The 21,985-nt window shown below is 37.4% G+C and overlaps 1 protein-coding gene across 3 annotated transcripts in view; it reads right to left on the bottom strand.

Annotated features, from left to right (window-relative positions):
• Nucleotides 1-21,985, bottom strand: part of STIM2 (stromal interaction molecule 2) — a 170,061-nt gene that overhangs the window by 133,264 nt on the left and 14,812 nt on the right. The gene's annotated exons all lie outside the window — the stretch shown is intronic.

The raw sequence follows: 21,985 nt of genomic DNA, 5'->3' as shown, positions 1-21,985 counted from the left end.
CCTCTGCACTCCAGCCTAAGTGACAGAGCAAGACCCTGTCTCAAAAAATGACAAATAAAATATATATTTGAGAGAGAAAATATAAATATGGACTAAGTATTAGATGATATTAAGGAATTATTGTTAAATTAAATATGATGCTATCCTGGTGGTTACAGTTTTCAAATGTCCTAATAAAGACAGAAATGCATATTGAGGTATTTACAAGTGAAATGTCATGATATTTATGTATCTGATTTGCTTTGAAATACTCAAAAGAAACAAAAGAGCAAAAATGTCAAAACGTTTGAAGCTTGAAAATAGAAATTCATTATACTACTATGTCAACTTTTTGTATTTACCTTTAACACTGCTAGCCATTAGGGAAATTCAAATTACGACCACAATGAGATAGCACCATAGGCCTATTACAACAACTAAAGTAAAACATACAGAAAGAACCAAATGTTGGTGAGGATGCAGAGAAACTGTCTCTCTCATACTTTGCTGTTGGGAATGTAAAACGGTACTGCCATTCTGGAGATCAGTCTGGTAGTTTCTTAAAAAATTAAACATACACACCCAGACATGAATGTTCATAAGCATTTTATTTGTAAACAGGCCCATAGTGAAAACAACTCAAATGGCCTTCCATGGGTGAATGGTTAAACAAACTGAGGTACCTCCATACAACGTAATACTTACTCATCGATAAAAAGGAACAAACGATTGATACTCTCAACAATTTGACTGGATCTTAAGAGTATTATGCTGAATGAAAAGGGCCAACATCAGGTTTCATAATCTAGGATTCCATTAACATAACATTCTCGATACGGCAAAGTATAAAAGTGGAAAACAGGATTTAGCAATAGGGTTTGACTGTAAAGGGGAAGCATGAGGGAACTCCTTTGTGATGACAGAGCAGTTCTGTGTCTTGAAATGTGATGGTTATATGAATCTATACAAAGAATTATACACGAAGACATACCAAAATTTTAAAACCAATGCATGCAAAAACTGGTGAAACTGAAGTCTGTAGTCTACTTAGTTGTATTATGCTACTATCCGTTTTTCCCGGTTTTGATAATGTACTATATTTCTGTAAGATGTCACATCTGGGGAAAACTTCCAATTTTAAAATTGGAAGATTCAATATTACAATGTATACATAAAATCGTTTGTGAGAATACAGTTAGTTCAAAATAAAAGCGTTTAAAAAAATTCAGACAGGAAGAGTCAAGGCATCATCTCACATGAAGATATGAAATTTTCACGTATGGATGAAAGTGTGGAAGACACAATTCTAAATTGTTCCCAAGATTCTCGTCCCCTGTTGATATACTCTGTATAATTTAGGACTTGTGAATATGATGGGATTATCACTACTGTGATTATGTTACATAACATGGCAGAAAGGATTTTACAAATGTAATTCAGAGCCCTAATCAACTGACTTCACTTCAAAAGGAAATTTATCCCAGGTGGGGATGACCTTATCTAATGAGCTCTTACGAGCAGTCAAAGAGATGAAAAGTGTGGAAAAGATTCACCTGCTGGCCTGGAAGGAGCAAACTACCATGTTTTGGTGAGAGTCAAGTATCAGGCAACAACAGGCTATTCCTAGGAGCAACAAGTGGTCAAATCAAGCAATTGAAGACCTCAGTACTACAACAAGGAACTGAATTATCTCAACAATCTGAATGAGCCTGGAAGAGGACTCCATGATCCAGATGAGGACATGGTCCAACCAACACCTCGATTTCAGCCTTGTGAGAATCTGAGAATCGAGGTAAACTATGCCCAGACTCATCACCAACAGAAACTCTTAAATAACAAGCACATGATGTTTTGAGATACTGAGTGTATGGTAATTCATTATGCAGCAGTAGAAAACTAACACACTGTGTTTGAGTATTACTCTTCTTCAAACATCCTTATAAAGAGAATGACTTTGAGGTAGTAGATAAGCCAAAAATAGATCCACTTACTTTTCCAAACTAATTTAAAATGTGTCTGAAACTTAAGCTTAAGTTTGTTCATGAGAACAAACTACACAAAGAAGTTCCATGGTTTGCCTACAACTCTAGTTTGCTCTCATAAATGACAGGGCAAGATCGAGACTTAAAATTGATGAAACTGGGTTATGGCCAAATTCAACAACATAAAAAAAAGTTTTCTGCATTTCTCATCCCAACTGAAGGTCAAAATCTTGCCTTTTTCTAGCCATACTAAAAAATATTAGGAAAAGGAGGAAAATATTTGCAAGTTCATGCTTCCTAACATGCAAAAAACCTCAAAACATATGGATCCATGATAGTATTTGTTATCGTAAAGATTGGGAACTGACAAAACCATTTTGAAAATAAAAACATTTATGTTTTGAATCAAAAGATAAAGTACCTAAGAATAAATACAGTACCTAGGAATAAATGCAACAATCTGCAAGTCCTCTAGGGAAAAACTATAAAATTTTATGAGAGCCATTAAAACAGACTTAAATAATTATCAAATACTTATTTATGTATTTATTAATTTATTTTGGAGACAGACTCTCACTCTGTCGCCTAGGCTGGAGTGCAGTGGCGCAATCTCAGCTCACTGCAACCTCTGCCTCCTAGGTTCAAGCAATTCTCCTAACTCAGCATCCTGAGTAGCTGGGATTTCAGGCGTGCGCCATCATGCCCAGCTAATTTTTGTATTTTTAGTAAAGACGGGGTTTCACCATGTTGGCCAGGCTGGTCTCGAATTCCTGGCCTCAGGTGATCCGCCCACCTTGGCCTCCCAAAGTGCTGGGATTACAGATGTGAGCTACCGCACCTAGCCAGAAATAATTACCAAATTTTTAGACTGGACAACTGAATGTCAACTGCCTCCAAATCAATTTAATAGAACCAGTGCAGTTCCAGTAGGTTTTTTTCATGCAGCTTCACAAGCTAATTGCAAGGTTTATATGAATTTGCAAAGAGCAAAGAATAGCCCAGTCTTGAAAAAGAACAAATAAAACTTGCTGTACCAAATATTAAGACATTTAAGATGACAGTGACTTAAAAACACTGTGAGTATTGTCAAAGCAACAGAAAAATAGATCAGCGGAAAAAATAAAGAGCCCAGAACAGATCCACGCACATACAGACACTTGCTATATGACACAACTAGCACCACAGATTGGTGGGGAAAATTCAAACTTGTTAAAAAAAAAAAAAAAAAATGGTGCTGGAATTGGCTGAACATCCATACAGAAGAAAAAAAATGGAAATCAGACCTGATTCTCGAAACACACAAAATCAATTCTCAGTGAATAAAAACCTGAATTTGAAATACAAACCAAATTAAACTAAAGACAATAAAAGAATAGAAAAGGATTACATCAGTAAGACACAAAAAGCATTAACTATAAAGGGAAAATCCAGTTAATTTGTCCACTCTCATTAAGAACTTCTGATTAATATGACACATATATGTATGTATATAAAAAGACAAGGCAAAAATTCACAAGAGATATTACAATTGTGATCAAACATAATAGAAATATAAAGAATTAGGCCAGGCACGGTGGCTCACGCCTGTAATCCTAGCACTTTGGGAGGCTGAGGCAGGTGGATCATGAGGTCAGGAGTTCTAGACCATCCTGGCCAAGATGGTGAAACCCCATTTCTACTAAAAATATAAAAATTAGCTGGGCGCGGTGGTGGGCACCTGTAATCCCGGCTACTCGGGAAGCTGAGTCAGGAGAATCGCTTGAACCCGGGAGGCAGAGGTTGCAGTGAGCTGAGATCGTGCCACTGCACTCTAGCCTGGGTGACAGAACAAGACTCCATCTCAAAAAAGAATTATCTGTAAGAAAAAAACACACCAATAAAAAAAAAAAAAAAAAAGGACAGATGACTTAAATAGACAATCTCCAAAAGAAGAAATCTAGATAATCAGTAACATGAAGTGACGCTCAACTTCAAAAAAAAAAAAAAAATTGAATGTTTAATACCAACGTTCATGACACTGGAAAAGTAAACTGATACATCCCCTTTGGCAAATAATTTGGCATTACTAAGTAAAGCTGATATCATCTAATCCAGCAACCTTTCCTTGGTTACACAACCTTGAGAAACTCACAAAAATGTTCAATAAAGAAATATTCACAGAATATTCATAAAATTTATGAACATTCACAGAATGTTTATAAAAGGTCAAAACTAGAAACAAAATCTTCGTAACAAAAGTGGATAAACTACAATGTATTCAAAATTGGAATACAGCAATAAAAATCAATGCAGTTACACAGAACAAAATGGACAAATACCACACTTTGTTGAGCAACAGCAAGACAGGCAAAAAGTACATACAATGATTTTATTAATATACAGTTTGAAAAAGACAAATTTTTACCTACTATCTAGGTAAACATACACAAATTGTAAAAAGTAAAAAGAAAGTATCACGACAGAAATAATGACAACTCTGGCAGTAGGAGAGGTTGTGATTAAGAAGAGGGACTACGGGGAAGGGGAGCTTCTAGGGGTGTTGATGAAGTTCTATTTCGTGACCTGAAGGTGGTTTAATGGTTCCCTTTATTTTTCATTAGACTACATAAACATTTAATGTTCTTCTCTGTATTTTATGTCACTCCAAATATGTTTCACTCTAAAACTGCATACATTAGTGCCACTATCAAGGGCCTGAAGGATGCAGGGGTAGTGATTCTAACACATTCCCATTCAACTCATCTATTTACCTCATGCAGAAAACAGATGAATTCTGGAGAATGACAATGATTATAAACAACTAGGTAACTCCAATTCTAATTGCTGCACCAGATGTGGTTTCTTTCACTGCTTGAGCAAACTAACACACACCCTGGTAACTGGTTTGCAAATATGGATCTGAAAAATGCTTTTTTCCCTCAATGTGTGTTAATAAAAACTGCCAGAAGTAGTTTGTTTTTAGCTAGCAAGATTGAAAGGCAATACACTTTCAGTCTTACCTCAGGGTTATATCAACTCTCCAGCCCTATGTCATAATTTAATCCAGAGACCTTGATCAACTTTCCCTTCCACAAGATACCACACCAACTCATTACATTCATGATCTTATGCTAATTGGACCTAGAAAGCAAGAAACTGCGACTACTCTAGGCTTATTGGTGAAATATCTGCATGTCAGAAGGTAAGAAATGAGTAAGACAAAATCCAGGGGTGTCATGGACTGAATATATGTGTCCCCACCCCAAAATTCATGTTAAGATCCTAACTCCCAATGTAATAATAATAGGAAGTGAGACCTTTGAGAAGTCTGTCAGTCATGAGGGTGGCACCATCTTGAATAGGATTAGTGCTCTTATGAAACAGGAGCTCACTCACTCTCTCTGCTCTCCATCACATGAAGATACAAAAAGATGGCCGCAAAACAGAAGAGTGCCCTCACTAGACACTGGATCTGCCAGCACCTCGATCTTGGATTTCTCAGCCTCCAGAGCTGTGAGAAATAAATGTTTGTTGTTTAGGCCACCCAGTCTTTGGTAATTTCTTATAGGCTGATGTATTAATTCATTTTCACACTGCTGATAAAGATATACCCAAGACTGGGCAATTCACAAAAGAAAGAGGTTTATTGGACTTACAGTTCTGCATGGCTGGGGAGGCCTCACAATCATGGCAGAAGGTAAGGAGGAGCAAGTCACATCTTACACGGATAAAAGCAGGCAAAGAGAGCTTGTGCAGAGAAACTCCCATTTTAAAACCATCAGATCTCACAAGACCCATTCACTATCATGAGAACAGCATGGGAAAGACCCACCCCCAAGATTCAGTCATCTCCCACTGGGTCCCTCTTACAACACGTGGGAATTATGGGAGCTACAGGATGAGATTTGGGTGGGGACACAGAGCCAACCCATATCACCCGAACAGACAAGGAGCCTTCCATCTCGGTGAAATTTCTAAGGGTCTAGTGGTGTGGTGCATGTTGACATATCCCTTCTAATGTGAAGGAAAAGTTGTTTTCATCTAGTCCCTCCTAAAATCAAGAAAGACAGAATGTCTAGTAGGCCTCTTTATATTTGGAAGGCAACATATTCCTCATTTGGATATGCTACTCTAACCCCTTTACTGAGGGTATCATTCAGGGTTTTCTAGAAAAACAGAACCAACAACCAATAGGGGGTGTGTGTGTGTATGTATATACAAATGTTTATATGTATATATACATGTACAAGCACATATATATGTGTATAAATATAGAGATTTATTTTAAGGAACTAGTTCACAAGATTATACAGGCTGCCAAGTCTGAAATCTGCAGTGCGGGCAAGAGTTGATGTTTTATTTGAGTCCAAATTCTGTCACAGGAGCAAGCTAGCAAGTTGGAAACTCAGGCAAAATGTCTAGGTTACAGTCTTGAGGCAGAAATATTTGTTTTTCAGGAAACCTCAGTTTCTGCTCTTAAGGCCTTCAACTGATTTGATAAGGCCCACTCACATCATCCAGGGCAATCTCTCAGCATCAACTAATTACAGATACTAATCATATCTACAAATTACTTTAATGGCAACATCTAGACTAGTGTTTGACCAAACAACTGGGCACCACAGACCAGCCAAGTTGACACACACAAAAAATTACCCATCACACAAACTGAACTAAAAAGCTATTAGTTCTGAATGTGGCCCAGAACAAGAAAAGGCTCCGCAACAGACTAGGCTGCCATTGTAAGCTGCTGTGCCACTTGGGACATATGATCCAGTAGATCCAATAGTGTTTCAAGTTTCAGAGGCAGATAGAGCTTCTGTGTAAAGCCTCTGCTGACATGCTCACATAGGTTAATCAGAGTGCAGACCCTTAGGATCTTAGAGCAAAGCTCTGCCATCCTCTCTGGAAAAGTACTCTCCTTTTGAGAAACGGATTTTGGCTTGCTACAAGGCCTTATTAGAGACCAAATGCTGAACAATGTGCCAAGGAGTTGCCATGAGACCTGAGCTACCCATTATGAACTGGGAGATACCTGGCCCCACAATTCATAAAGTGGGGCATGCTTGGCAGTACTCCCTCACTGAATGAAAACAGAATATGAAAGATCAAGATCAAACAGGCCCTGAAGGTTCAAGTAAGTTATATGAAGAAGTTGTACAAATGCCCATAGTCCCCATTCCTGCCACATTCCCTTCTCTCTCCCAGCCCACACCTGTGACCTCAGGGGAAGTTTCCCACTATCAGTTGACAGAAGAAAAAAAACATGGGTCTAGTTTACAGATGACTGTGCACAATATGCACACACCATCACAAAGCGGATGGCTGTAGCACTAACTGCCTTTCTGGAACAGTCCTTAAGGATCGTAATGAAGGAAAACTCTCCTGTGGACAGAACTTGGGGTGGCACACTCGGCTCTCATTTTGCATGGAAGAAGAAATGGCAAGAGGTGCCACCGTGTATACCAATTCATAGGATGTGGCCTACTGTTTAGCTGGATGGTCAGAGAATTGGAAGGACATAATTGGGAAAATGGTAACAAAGGGATCTGGAGAAATCATGTAGATAGACCTCTTTGAATGGGCAAAAAATGTGAAGGTATCTGTGTCCCATGTGAATGCTGACCAAAGGGTGACCTCAGCAGAGCAGGATTTTAATAATCAAGTCGACAGAGTAATTCATTCTGCAGATACCAGCCAACTTCTTTCCCTAGCCACTTCCGTCATGAACAGAGAGGCCACAGGAAGGAGGAAGGTGGCTCAGCAAAATGAACTTCTATATACCAAGGCAGATCTGGCTACAGCTGCTAATGAGTGCCTAATCTGCCAGTTACAGAAATCAATAATGAGTCCCTGATATGCCACCATTCCCCAGAGTGATCAGCCAACTGTTTCAGGAAAGGCTGATTATACTGGACCATTGCCATCACGAATGGGGCAGTGTTTTGTTCTTATTACAACAGATACTCTGGATATGGATTTCCCTTCCCTGCATGCAATCATTCTGCTCAACCCACAGAATGCCTTATCCACCATCTAGGTGTTTCACACAGCATTGCTTCTGATCAAGAAACACACATTACAGCACATGAAGTGTAGCAATGGACCCATACTCATGAAATTCACTGGTCTTACTTACCATGTTCCTCATCATCCTGAAGCAGCTGGCTTAACAGAATGGTAGAATGGATTTTTGAAGACTCAGTTATGTCATCAGCAAAGTGACGAAAACGTGTGCAATATTTTCCATGAGGCTGTGTATGCTCTAAATCAGCATCCAGTATATGGTACTATTTCTCCCATGGCCAGGATTCATGGATCCCAGAATTAAGAGAGAGAAATAAGAGTGGTGCCACTCACTATTATCCCTATTGTTTCACTAGCAAAATTTTTGTTGCCTATTCCTTAACCTTATCCTCTGCTGGTCTAGAGGTCTTAGTTCCAAAAAGAGGACTGTTTCCACTGGGAGATGGAATGATTCCACTGAACTGACATTAAGACTGCCACCTGGCCACTTTGAACTCCTCATGCCTCAGAATGAATAGGCAAAGAAGACCCAAGGTTACTGTACTGACCAGGGTTGCTAGTTACTAAGAAGAAATTCAACTGCTACCATACAATGGAGGTATGAAAGACTAAGCCCGCAAAACGAGAGATCTTGTCATTACTACCATGCTCTGTGGTTAAAGTCAGTGGAAAACTACAATAACCCAATTTAAGGACTACTTAAATTGGGTATGCCCAGACCCTTCAGGAATGAAGTTTTGGATCACCCCAACAGGCAAAGAAACACAAAGAGCTAAGGTGCTTGCTTAGGGAAAAGGAAAAATGGAATGGATAGTGGAAGAAGGTAATCATAAATAAAAACCAGCTACAACCATGTGACCAGCCACAGAGAACTGTAATTGTTAGTTCTTCCTTATTTTGTAATGAATGGATTTAGATATTAAGCAAATATCTTTGTTTTCTTGCTCTTTAATCCCTTTATCATCTGACATAAGATATATTAATAATAGCTAACTTTACATCATGATATTTAAGTTGCAGCTTATTAGGGAGAATGAACATTACCCAGGGACTCTGCATCTTCTTCCGGAGAAAGGGTTGGCATGTTTTCAGTTGTTTGAAGGATATTCATATTATGTTAGGCAGAAGTATGAGTTTGTTATTGCGTTCATTTGGAGATGAAGTATCATTTAAGAAGATGTGTATGGGTGCCAAGTTGACAAAGATGGACTATGACAGTATTTATGTGTCAACGTGTCTAGACTATAGCATCCAGTTATTCAGTCAAACACTAACCTGGGTGCTACTGCGATGGTATTTTGTAAACACAGTTAACATCTACAATCAGTTGACTTTAAGCAAAGGAAATTACTCTTGGAAATGTGGGTGGGCCTGATCCAATCAGTAGGAAAGCCTTTTCTGAGAAAGAAATTCTGCCCCAAGACGGCAGCATCATCGCCTGCCCAAGAGTTTCCAATCTGCCAGCCTATCCTAAGGATTTTGGATTTGGATTTGGATCTCTTCAATCACCTCAGCCAATTCCTTGAAATAAATCTCTATGTTTTATCTATCTCTATCTAGGTAGATATGTAGACACATGTGTAAAACAATCATTTTAAGTTATATCTTTGAGTATTTTAAGTGCAATTAAATAATTAGTATTATAATTACAGATATGTACTATATAAAATTATATTAATTTTTAATAATGAACATATACATTCATTCTTCTGGTTCTATTTCTGTATAGAACCCTGACTAATACGGGGTCTTTTAAAACATTAAGAGAAAAAATAGTCACTCTTTGCTTCAACGGATATATCTAGAACCCAAAGAAAGTACTGAAAGATTTTAGTTTAATAGAACAAAGAACTTTTCACAAACCAGAACTGTCTACTAATGGAAAAGTCATTCAGGAGCAATAAATTCCCAGTCACCCAAAGTATTTGAGGAGCTAATGAATGACAATCTATAAGGGATACACCAGACAAGTTCCTGTAATTAGCAGACAGTTTGAGCATTAGGCTTTGTCCACTTCTTTGAGTTCAAAGTCTGTAATTCTGTAACAGAATGGTGTGATCTTAGATTATTAGCAAGATATATCTTAACCCAAGTAGAAAATGAAAGCAATATCAACCAAAACAGTAAAGAAAAAAACCTCAGATAAATCCTAAGTTTTAAAGGGATCAGGGACAAAGCAAGAAGCAAAAAAAAAAAAAAAGAAGTTTAACTATTTGGTTTGGTGTTTATTGTATAACATTCAGCATTTGAACACAAGTTGTTCCAATTTCTTAGCTTTTTAAATTATATCATATCAAGGTATAAGCTTTTATGCCTTTACTTCACAATAAAGTTCATATGACAATGAACTTGATTTTCAGGACAACAGAATAGAAAGGCTTTCACTGTATTTAATATCCACATATAGCTCCACCTATACCACCTATTACCACCTCCATAGCTAACAAGGGAGCTCTAGCACTTTCTCTCCCTGGACAAAAACCTACTAATTGGTCTCCCTGCTCTAAGACTAGACCTTCTGGGGTGTCATTTCAGTTAAATAGCTGAAGTGATCATTTCCAAACGTAAATCAAATCATGTCACATCTCTTCTCGAAAACCCTGCAGTAGCTCCCCATCTCAGAGTAAATGACATACAATGACAATGTCCTTACATCTTGTAGATGATGTCTATAAGACTCTGTACATTCTAGCCTAGACCACCTCTCTGATCTATTCTATTACTCTCTCTATTGCTTACTCCACACCAGCCCTGTGGTCTCCTGGAAGTTTCTCCAAAAATCCAACAATGCTATCCAACAGGGCCCATGCACATGTCATTCTCTCCACCTGAAGGGTATCTTCTTATCACTCTGTCCCTTCCTTCCCTCTTCTCAAATGTCAACTATGAAGATTTTCCTGACCGCCTTACATAACAGCAAACACACATACACTTTCCCTACCATTCTCTTCCTTCTCACCCTAGTTTTATTTTCTTCATTGCATTTATCATCTCCTGATAAATATTTGTCTACTTATTAACTGTCTTATCCTCACTGAAATTAAGCTCATTGTTTTCTTCATTGCTCCAATACCTACAATACCTGTAAGTGTCCAATGAGTACATATTGAAGTAATATATTAGCCTTAAGCTAAAATTTCAAACAATCTTCTCAGTTACATAAATATGCTCCTAAACAGAAAAGGCTTTAAGAAGGAAAAAGTTCATATACTGTCCTTGTTCTCCTTACATCCTTCTCACTGATTTGGTTTTACAGAGAATATGAAAGGAAAGTAAATGTTCTGCCTGTCACAGTTCTCCTCTGTTCCACTTAACCTCAAATTATGAGCTCACATAGCCACAACTTCCTTGTTTGTCAAATAAGAGGAACTGGCCTATGGTGATCAGCTTCTTAAAAATCAAGTATCTAAAAATCATTTTTGAAATAAGGTTTATATGTAATTTTCAATAAGCCATAATGGAATGTCTCAGTAATCAGGATAAATCAATACTGTATATTTACATGAATAGACATATATGTATACCATATATATACATATATTTATATAACCTGAGGTGCTACATTTGACTTCATTCTCATAATGCAACTAGCACTGAACGCTGTATTTTAAGTTTTACTGCTCTTATAAACTACATAGCCTGATTATCAAGGTAAACAATTTGTATATCCGAAAGTTACATTCTGACTTCACCCAGGCAAAACTCAAACCTGAAAAAATACTCAGAAACGAAAACTATGTTACAAACATCATACATTAAAATCCTATATGCTTTATTCAAAAGAGGATCCTTCATACCATCAATATTTACAACTCAAGCCTTGATACCCCTATTTTCCAGTCTTAGTAGATACCAAAAAATAAAAAGATACCTGTCCAGTAAATAAGCTGATATAATCATATGCTGATGACTCCATTTATTTACATTCAAAAACAGGGAAACACATCTATGGCATTCAAGTAAGGACAGCAGTTACTTGGGCAAAAGCACATAGCGATTTCAAGAGGGCATGGAGGACTTCTGGGTAAAGGCAACGCTACGTTTCTTGATCTGGGTGCTAATAACATGTGCGTATTCACTTTGTTAAAAATGGTTGAAATGAGCTGTATACTGATGATTTGAGCCCTTTTCTGTACAGTTATACTGTATTTAAGTAAAAAGCTTTTGGAAAACTAGATATCACAGCAATTCAAAACCATGAAAAATAAGGTTGAACATGAACAGCGAAACACAAATCAACAATCCTTAAGAATATCTGTGTTTTTGCATGTGTACCAATGCTAATATTGTGCCTATTAACAGCACCCACTACATTCTAATTAAGAAAGTAGGGAAATAAGTAACACATTTTGAAATAATTTGCCTCCAAAATGTTTGAAATAAAGTAAGTTTTATAACTCAAAGGAGTCAAGGTTCAATTATTCAAGAGGCAAGAGTGGTTAATGATATGAATCTTGTGAGAATTCTGTCTCACCCACTTGCCAGTTCCGTGAACTCATGTTTAACCTCTCTGGGTCTGTGTTACATCACCTATAAAATAGGGATCTACCCCATAAGCTTGTGAAGACTAAATGAGTTATTTCATGTAAAGCATTCAGAGCAGGTGCCTGATATATGTAAGTATTCAATAAATGGTTGTTCACTCATGTGGGATACTTAATCCCCCAATGGTGCTAAATAGGGTGTTTCTACTACGGCCAACTGACAGATGAACAATGAAATGCAAAGAGCCCCTTCTTAAAATAGCTTGTACATTACCCTGCCTATACAACGAGACAACTTCCTATTAGTTTACTTTATATTTAAATGTCCTAAAGTAGTTGCAGTAGAAGCAATAAGTCACACTCTAGCCCTATTCTGGTTCTTTTCTAAACCTTTATTACAAACAGGTTTAAGAATTAAATAACCATTTTAAGTAGAGCATCATCATAGAAGGAAACTGTAGCATTTTAAAATACAGTAACAGCTAATGCTTTCTAAGAGTTACTATGTAGAAAACACTGTACTAAACATTTTCCTATACTGATCTTTATTGCTCACAACAACCCTATTAAGTAGGTATGTTGTTCACCCTCACTAAAATGGCCTAAGTCTCTTTTACTGGAGAACACATTTTATTTCACCTTTTCACCTTCCTAACCAGTCACACACAGTCTCCCACATCGAAGGGGCTCAGGGTTATTTGCAGGAACTGGTTCGTTATAAAGATGATTGGCTGTAACTCTCAAGCCCAACTTGCATTTGGGTGAATTCTAGAGTTAGTACCTTCTTTTCCAGAGAAATGTAAGGAACTCAGGTATCTAATCCCATTATTTCAGTCCCATTTGAGATAACTTCCCTGGTTTGCTGAGAGGCTCATCCATTTGTGACATATCAATCCAGGTAACAATCTGATAATACTGTTGCTCACAGTAACTTTTCAAAGAGTAAGATAAATGCCGAGGATCAATTTCATGGCTATATAATATGAAAATAAGCTATCACCATCATACCAAAATACATAACCTTACAGATTTACATGGCTCACTCAGCACAGCCATGTATATGGTGCTTTGTTTCTGTCAATTACAAAAGGAACATTTGATACAGCATTAAGTCTCCTTCAAAGAGATTAATAAACATAGCAGTAAATTTTCATTTGTAAATTAACCTTCAGAGTCTTTTCATACTGTATTTTAATTATACAATTCTATTTTTACTGCAGCTGTGTTACAAAGAATGGATCTGTTAAACTGCTTTGCCCACCATAATGTAACTTACTATACACTTTCAGTACCTCAGTCAACGTCTTAGCATATACTAGTATACCTTATTCCTGTGTTTCTATAATACAGTAATTCCAAGACATTGTGCCAATCCCTCTATTTCCTAACGGAAAAAAATACCTAATTCACTGAACACCAAATTATATACAATATAAGACAGGTATATACGTGCATGTTTTCAATTTAATCCTTACCATGACCTTTAAAGACAGTGATTATCTCTTTACTTTTAACCCAAGGAGAAATTGAAGCAAAGGATTCTGAGTTAGCAAATAATATACCATTTATATGCAAGTTTATTTATAAAGCCTAGTTCATTCCTTTATTTCACACAGTTTTCCTCCCAACCCTCCCTCTTTCTCATGCTTCAGGGTAGGCTTCTCTGATCATCAGTCCCCATGGGAGAAAAGATACACAAGGCCGAGCGCGGTGGCTCACACCTGTAATCCCAGCACTTTGGGAGGCCAAAGTGGGTGGATCACCTGAGGTCAGGAGTTTGAGACTAGCCTGGCCAACATGGTGAAACCCCGTCTCTAATAAAAATACAAAAAAAATTAGCCGGATGTGGTGGCGTGTGCCTGTAGTCCCAGCTACACGGGAGGCTGAGGCATGAGAATCACTTAAACCCAAGCAGTGGAGGTTGCCAGTGAGCCAAAATGGCGCCACTGCACTCCAGCCTGGGTGACAGAGTGAGACTCCATCTTAATTTAAAAAAAGACACACAGACAGCACCTGGATTTACATATAATAGTTGAAGCCATAACAAGAGACTAATGGGCCAGGTATAGTGGCTCATGTAATACCAGCACTTTGGGAGGCCGAGGCAGAGGACTGCTTGAGCCTGGGAGTTCAAGACCAACCAGGGCAATATAGGGAGATCCCATTCCTACAAAAAAATACAAAAATTAGCTGGGTATGGTGGCCCATGCCTGAATTCACCCCCAGCTATTAAGGAGACTGAGGCAGGACGATCACTTGAGCCTGGAAGGCGGAGGTTGCAGTGAGCTACAATGGCACCACTGCACTCCAGCCTGGGTGACAGAGCCGGACCCTGTCTCCAAAAAAAAAAAAAAAAAACAGAAAGAAAAACAAAAAGAAAGAAATTTAAGAAACTAGGTTTCTAGATAAAACCAGAATTACAAGGGGGCACTGCTTCTTGGCCTTTTGGCTAAGATCAAACGTAAAATTACAATTGGGGGAAAAAATTAGCAACAACTGAAACTTTACAAAACTGGAAAAAATGAAACCGCAATTAACTTATTATTAATAGAAAGCTCAACCCTTTTCATGGTATCACATTTTTACAAGAATCACCGTAAGAGAATGTCAGAAAAGAATCAGTCTTCATCTTCTCATTAGTTTTACACATCTTTTGCCAGAGCAATCTCAACCCCCAATTACAAGGGACAGTGTATTTAACAACACAGAAAAGGGAAACCAATCATACTCTAAATAATCAAAGAAATAAAAACATGACATTTCACTGAAAATACCAAAGATTCTTTTTCAATAAAAACGCTATTGGGCACTCAAAAACACAATCCTTCCAGAAAGCAATCTGTCAGTAAATATACACAAATATGTATTTTTTGAACCTTAAAATATTCATATCTTTTAATTTAACAGTATGCTTCTAGGAAGGTGTCCTTAAAATCCAAAGTGCAGAAAAGATTTATGCAAAAAATGTTTATAACAATATTTTTTAAAGAAAACTCCAAACAATCTATCCAACAATGGGAATCTATCCAACAATGAGTAAATAATTTATATCTTCCATTCCATTTAATAGTTAAGAAAAAGCTCAGGATACATTGGATTTTTACAAGATGCAAAATTCTATCTAAAAGGATTGCAACTTGTCTTAGTCCATTCAGGTTGCTGCAACAAAATACCTTATACTGGGTAATTTAGAAAGAACAGCAATTTTTTTGCTTATAGTTCTAAAGGCTGGGAAGTCCAAGATAAAGGCACCAGCAGATTCAGTGTCTGGTGAGGGCTCTCCTGCTTTACAGGTGGCACCTTGTTGCTATATCCTTACATGGCAGAAGGGAAGGGCAAAAGTGGCTTTTTTTCTTTTTTTGAGATGGAGTCTCGCTCTGTCGCCCAGGCTAGAGTGCGGCAGTGCAATCTCGGCTCACTGCAACCTCTGCCTCCAGAGTTCAAGTCATTCTTCTGCCTCAGCCTCCCAAGTAGCTGGGACTACAGGCATGCACCACCACACCTGGCTAAATTTTGTATTTTTTGTAAAGACGGGGTTTCACCATATTGGCCAGGCTGGTCTCAAACTCCTGACCTCAGGTGATCTGCCTGCCTCGGCCTCCCAAAGAGCTGGGATTACAGGCATGAGCCACCACACCCAGCCCCCTCTGGCCTCCTTTAGAAGGGCACTAATCCCATTCATAAGGGTTTTGTCCTTATGACCTAATCACTTCCCAAACGCTCGACCTCAGTACCACCATCACCTTGAGGGTTAGGTTTCAATATATAAATGTTGGGGAAACACACATATTCAGAACATAGCACAACTACATAAAATAATACCACATATACATATAAAAAGAACAATACCAAAATGGTTCTTTCTGAAGAGTACAATTTATTTTATTCTTGTCTACACTTATATATATTTTCCAAGTTCAAAATAAGAAAACCTACGTATGTAAGAATAAAATTTGAGATAACATAGTACCCATTTCAAGAATCCTAAGATCTTTGAAAAAAATCATTTCTAAAACATTTAAGTTACCGCATCTGGTTTAAAATGCATTAAATATTTTCTCTAGTTTAATTCTAATTTGGCTGTCTATTCTCAGGGGAAAAAAATTATATATATACATATATATATATGAAGGTTTATGCACAAAAGGTATGAACCAAGGCATTCATCCAAAAAGTTTTATGGAGTACCTATGAGACACTGTGTACTATCTAGACACTACATGTAGTAGTATACTACAGGGCCCAATCCTTTTACAGCTTATATTTCTGTGGATAAGTACAGGTAACAAGTTAATAAGCACATTAAAATGTAATTTCTGGTTAGAAGTATTATAAAGGAAATTAACAAAATACTGTGTATGTTTATCAGAGACAGTACAGACTGAGCCTGCTCCTATAGGAAGTCACCAAAAAAAGTCCTGAGAAAAATACAAAACCGAAAATATACTACATCCAAACATGCAAAAAGCTGAGCAAGAACAATCAAGACATGGGAAACCTCAAGTGCCAGGGCCCAGAAACAGAGAAAGAGTTTCACATACTCCAGCAGCAGAAAGGAAGCTGGGTAGATGGAAATGGTAAAAACAGATGAAGCTACAAAGGTAGACAGGGGCCAGATCATGCAGCGATTTGCAGCTCAGCGTGAAAGGTTTCTATTTTATCACAATTACGTGAGAAGTCATTAAAGAGGGGGGAGAAAATTATCTTACGTGTACAGTCTTCTGAGATTAGGCTGCAGAAGGTAAAAAACGATAACAACAAGTTAGGAAGGTACTGCAGGAATCCCAGTAAGAGGGAACGGTAGCCTAGACCACAGTGATGGCAATGAAAATAGAAAAAAGCAGAGAAACTCAAGACATAATGTAGTGGCTAGAACCGACAGTATTTGCTGGCAGGAGGTCAGAATGTGGGCAATGAGGGCCCAGAACAATCAAGTATACCTCTTAGGACTCTGGCTGAATCATTACTTACAAAGCTAAAACTTAAAGTGTGTTTCTAATAATAAGGAATAGTTATGTATACTATGAAGCATCCATGAGATGAAACATTACTAATGTTTGTGGAAGGCTTGCTTCTCTTTACTATCTATGAGGTAATGGACATGATACTTATATAGTCCTTCAGTTTCCCCAAATAATTACTACAAATAATACCTATTTCTCTCATAGAGTTGTTGGGAGAATTAAATGTGAACCTATGAAAAGCACTTAACACAGTGACTGTACTCGATAAATTAAAGCTATCAGAAGTCATAGTCATAACATCTCACCACCCAGAATAAAAAAAAAAAAAAGGTATTCAATAAATGTTTTGTAGATGAATAGAAAAGCAGATAAAAGTAATGGTATAATATCCCAGGTCACCTGACTCAATTCCATAATCCTTCCACAAAACTATGCACTCTTCACCACAGGCAGGTAAAAAAAAGACTAAGAGTTTCACAACCGTTAGACTGTGAAATCAACTAAGTGAAACCATGAAATCCTCATTAGAGATTTTTGGTACAAATTATACAAAAATGCAAGATCTACACTGTCATGTAGATTACATAGTTAAGTAAATACACAGTCAAGTAGATTAACTAGAATAATAGGTAAGTTTCTGAGTCACAAAAGTAATTGAAAAGTTTACTGGCCTACTTACAGGCTGATGAGTCAAGATGAATGCAATACAAAAAGAGCACATGACAGGGGAGACAAAGCAGCAAGAAAATATTAAAATACAGTCAAAAGTCAGATAGTGATATGGTTTGGCTCTGTGTCCCCACCCAAATCTGATCTCCAATTGCAATCTCCATGTGTGGAGGGAGGATCCTGATGGGAGGTGATTGGCCTACAGGGGCAGTTTCCCCCATGCTGTTCTCATGATAGTGAGGGAGTTCTCATGAGAGCCGATGGTTTTAGGTGCGGCACTTCCTTGCTCTCTCTCTCTCTCTCTCCTGTCGCCATGTAAGATGTGCCTTGCTTCCCCTTCGCCTTCTGCCATGATTGTAAGTTTCCTGAGGCCTCCCAAGCCAGGTGGAAGTGCAAGTAAATTAAACCCCTTTTGTGTATAAATTACCCAGTCTCAGGGACTATCTTTATAGCAGTGTGAAAATGAACTAATACAGATGGGGAATACAAGTGAGTGACTAAATAAGAGAACAGAACCTGAAACCTGGAAGGAAAGGAAAAAGAGATATACCAAAAATCAGGATTAGTCAGAGTCTGAGAGACAATTACAGACTAGGAGAAGCAGGTAATTACCTCTCCCACCCACAAGGTCCAGGCAAAGATCCATTGCCCCTAAGGGAGAGACAGAAGTAAAACCCTACTACACTTCAAGGACACAGAGACCCTCCTGACCCATGATCCGATACTAAAACTAAGCAGAAGTACACTACTGCTAGAGGAAGGACAGAAAACTCTCCATCCCAAGTACTACCTCAGTCATGAGACACAATTTGGCTGCCATGGGAGGGGAAAGATTGGGGGAGAGGAGAAGACCGAAAAGGTTCTACTCTCAAGACTCAGGCTCACAAGCCCTACCTAAGACTGAGAGTAGACCAGGAAAACCAAGAACTTCTCCACCCCCATTACAAACCTAGCACATACAAAAAAGAATCCACTATAGAACAGGATGTTGCTGACAGCTGCCAACAGAGCAGTGTCTTAGTCCCTTTGTGCAGCCATAACAGAATATCTGAGACAGTGTAATTTATAAAGAACAGCAATCCATTTATATTTCCTCACTGTTCTGGAGACTGAGAAGTCCAAGATGAAGACACCAGCATCTAGCTACAGCCTTCTTGCTGAGTCACTACACGGCAGAAAGGCAAAGAGAGAGAGACAAAAGGGAGCCACGCTTGCCCTATATTTTACAACATTAATCCTACCTATGAGGGCAGAGCCCTCATGGTCAAAGCACCTCTTAAAGGTCCCATTTCTCAGTACTGTTACAAGGGCAATTAAATTTCAACAGGAGTTTTGGAGAGGACAAATGTTCAAACCACAGCAAGCAGGAACACCACTCAGTCCATCCAAAGCACAAATAACAGCAACCCGACGTGAGAGAAATTTAGGTCTGTGGTGCACTGAAGGTGATGATAGTAACAACAGAGCCATATCCAGACCAAGTAATGACAAAACTAACTCAACCTACCGTACTAACAGGTGACAGAGGAGGTGTACCCATTTCCAGACACAGGTTCATCTATCATTCAAAAATTATGAGATACATTTAAAGAAGAAAAAAAAAAAAAACAACCCATCGTTAAGAGATAAAGCAAACAATGGAACCAAACAGAGATTACCTAGATGTTGGAACTAATCAGAGATGCTAAAATAACTATGATTCATAAATATGTTAAAAGAGGTAAAGGAAAAGATTAATATGTTAAAGGATCTGGACAACATAAGAACAGATATGAAATTTTAGTAGGGATACGGAAACTATAAGAGAGTCAAATAGGAATGCTAAAACTAAAAATAAGAATTTATCAAAGATGGAGAATCCCTTTGACAGGATTATTCATGAACTTAGGTCAACAGGAGTCATCCAAACTGAAACAGAAAAAAAAGGGGAGAGGTGTTTTTTAAATAAAGAAACTGTAAGGAAACACCATTATCAAATAGTCTAACATATACTTAATTGTTGTCCCAAGGGAGACTACAGAAAGCAAAGGAAAAAAGAATTATCTGAAAAGATAATGGCCAGGATTTTCCAAAATTAACAAAAGACAACCAAGATCCAAAGAGGTCAGAAAGCCCTCTTAAAATTGGTTAAGTTATAGTTACCTTAAATCAGGCAAGTCAAAGCAAAAGGTTAATACAAAACAATATAGCTTGGAATAACTAACTATTGGAAAGTACATATGTAATAGATATTGTAAAAATATTTCTATCACCGATAAAAAGATGACATTCTATTTACCATCTCCACATGAAAAACAAAAAAAAACTCAAATGGTCTAAAACGAAAAAAAAGACAGTAAGAGACAGAAAAAACCTAAACTGTAAAGTATAATCCAATAATTAAACATATACTATAGTTTTCTGCCAAAAGCCACTAAACCAATGAAGACACTGACTACAGTACTTTGGCCAAAAAACTGTCAATTTTCAGCAAGTACATTAAATAAAGGCATTTGGTTATGAGTTAAAAAAACAATTATTATATATAAATTTAGTAAGTCCTCTAGATGATAATTCCACTTTATGAAAACTCTAATAACCCACAAATTTATCTATGGTTTCTCATTTCCACTACTGTGAGAATGTTTATGTTAGAGTAACTGGAAAAGAAGGGATCTAGAGATTGATAAGAGTAACGCAAGGCAGAGCCAGTTTTAATACTTTTAAAATGCAACCCTGAGTTAAAGGAAACCTAGGTAAAGTCCACTTGGCCTTAAAAGTGTATCCCTGTGACTCAAAAGTGGGAAAGTGTTACAATCCAAAGACCTACCTAGGTGGTGGGAACAGAGGCAGGAGAGACTGTCCAACATCCTCATGTCTTAACATAAAGCCTCTAGAGGAAGAATTCTAATTTTACCAATACCCTGTTACTGAAGTGGTTTCATTCATAGTAGTGGAGAAATTAAAGACTTCTTAAATAAGTTTACCCCAAACCTTTTCCATTTGATTCATCCAAATCAATCAACATTTCTGAGACCGTGTGGACTCCTAAGACATGTGAATCAACAATTTCAAGTAACAAAAACAAGACATCTAGCTTCTCAATGGATTGGACACTGAGCCGCTAATATGCTCCTTTGTGTACATACTATCTACTACAAGCGAACATGGGTTTTCAAACATCTCATAAGCTACAGAAGGAAATACTGAACTCTTCCTAATAATAAAAGGATGATAAATGGAAACTAACTTTTCTGAATTACTAATTCAGAACATGCAAATGATTACTATGGTACTTTCTTTTAGCAAATATAAATATTAATAAGGGCTGTTGGGGGGCTACAGACTGTCTGAAGCCTATTTTTCCCAAAGGTCTGTTTTTCAATTTGAAATTTTCCTAGTATAAGATTTTTCAAGAACATCCCCATAATAATTAGAAAGGAATTGTCTATAAACATATCATGTCTTGCTTGGGAATTTGTATTTAACTAAAAACAGCTCCCATTTATCTAGAAATCTTGAAGACTGACTAAATACAAAGACTTATTATCTTTTCATTCCTACAGAGTCTGTTCTCATGTTGTTACATTATAAATTAGAGGCCTGAGACTCATACCAGCTTCTTACTCCTTTACTAATCTAGAACATGAAGAAAAAAATAATCCTAATTGTTAACGTATTTAGGGCTTATGATGAATCTATCATGACTACCAGCCACCTGCCTGAAAACAAACTTAAAGACTTCAAAATGTAAAACTAAATTTTTAGTACACTATAAAAGTTACCAGATAATGTTATAAACACGTTTAAACAACTCATCATAGGTTATTCATATATAAGTTTAGTTACATACAGAGGACCAGCATATGTGCATATTTCTATAAGATTTTTAAACAAATCTCATAAAAAATACTATATAGCA

Source organism: Rhinopithecus roxellana, chromosome 2, assembly GCF_007565055.1.
Source record: "Rhinopithecus roxellana isolate Shanxi Qingling chromosome 2, ASM756505v1, whole genome shotgun sequence".
NCBI classification, from domain to species: Eukaryota; Metazoa; Chordata; class Mammalia; order Primates; family Cercopithecidae; genus Rhinopithecus; species Rhinopithecus roxellana.
The sequence above is the reverse complement of the archived record's forward strand: the minus strand, read 5'-3'. Positions and strand labels throughout refer to the sequence as shown.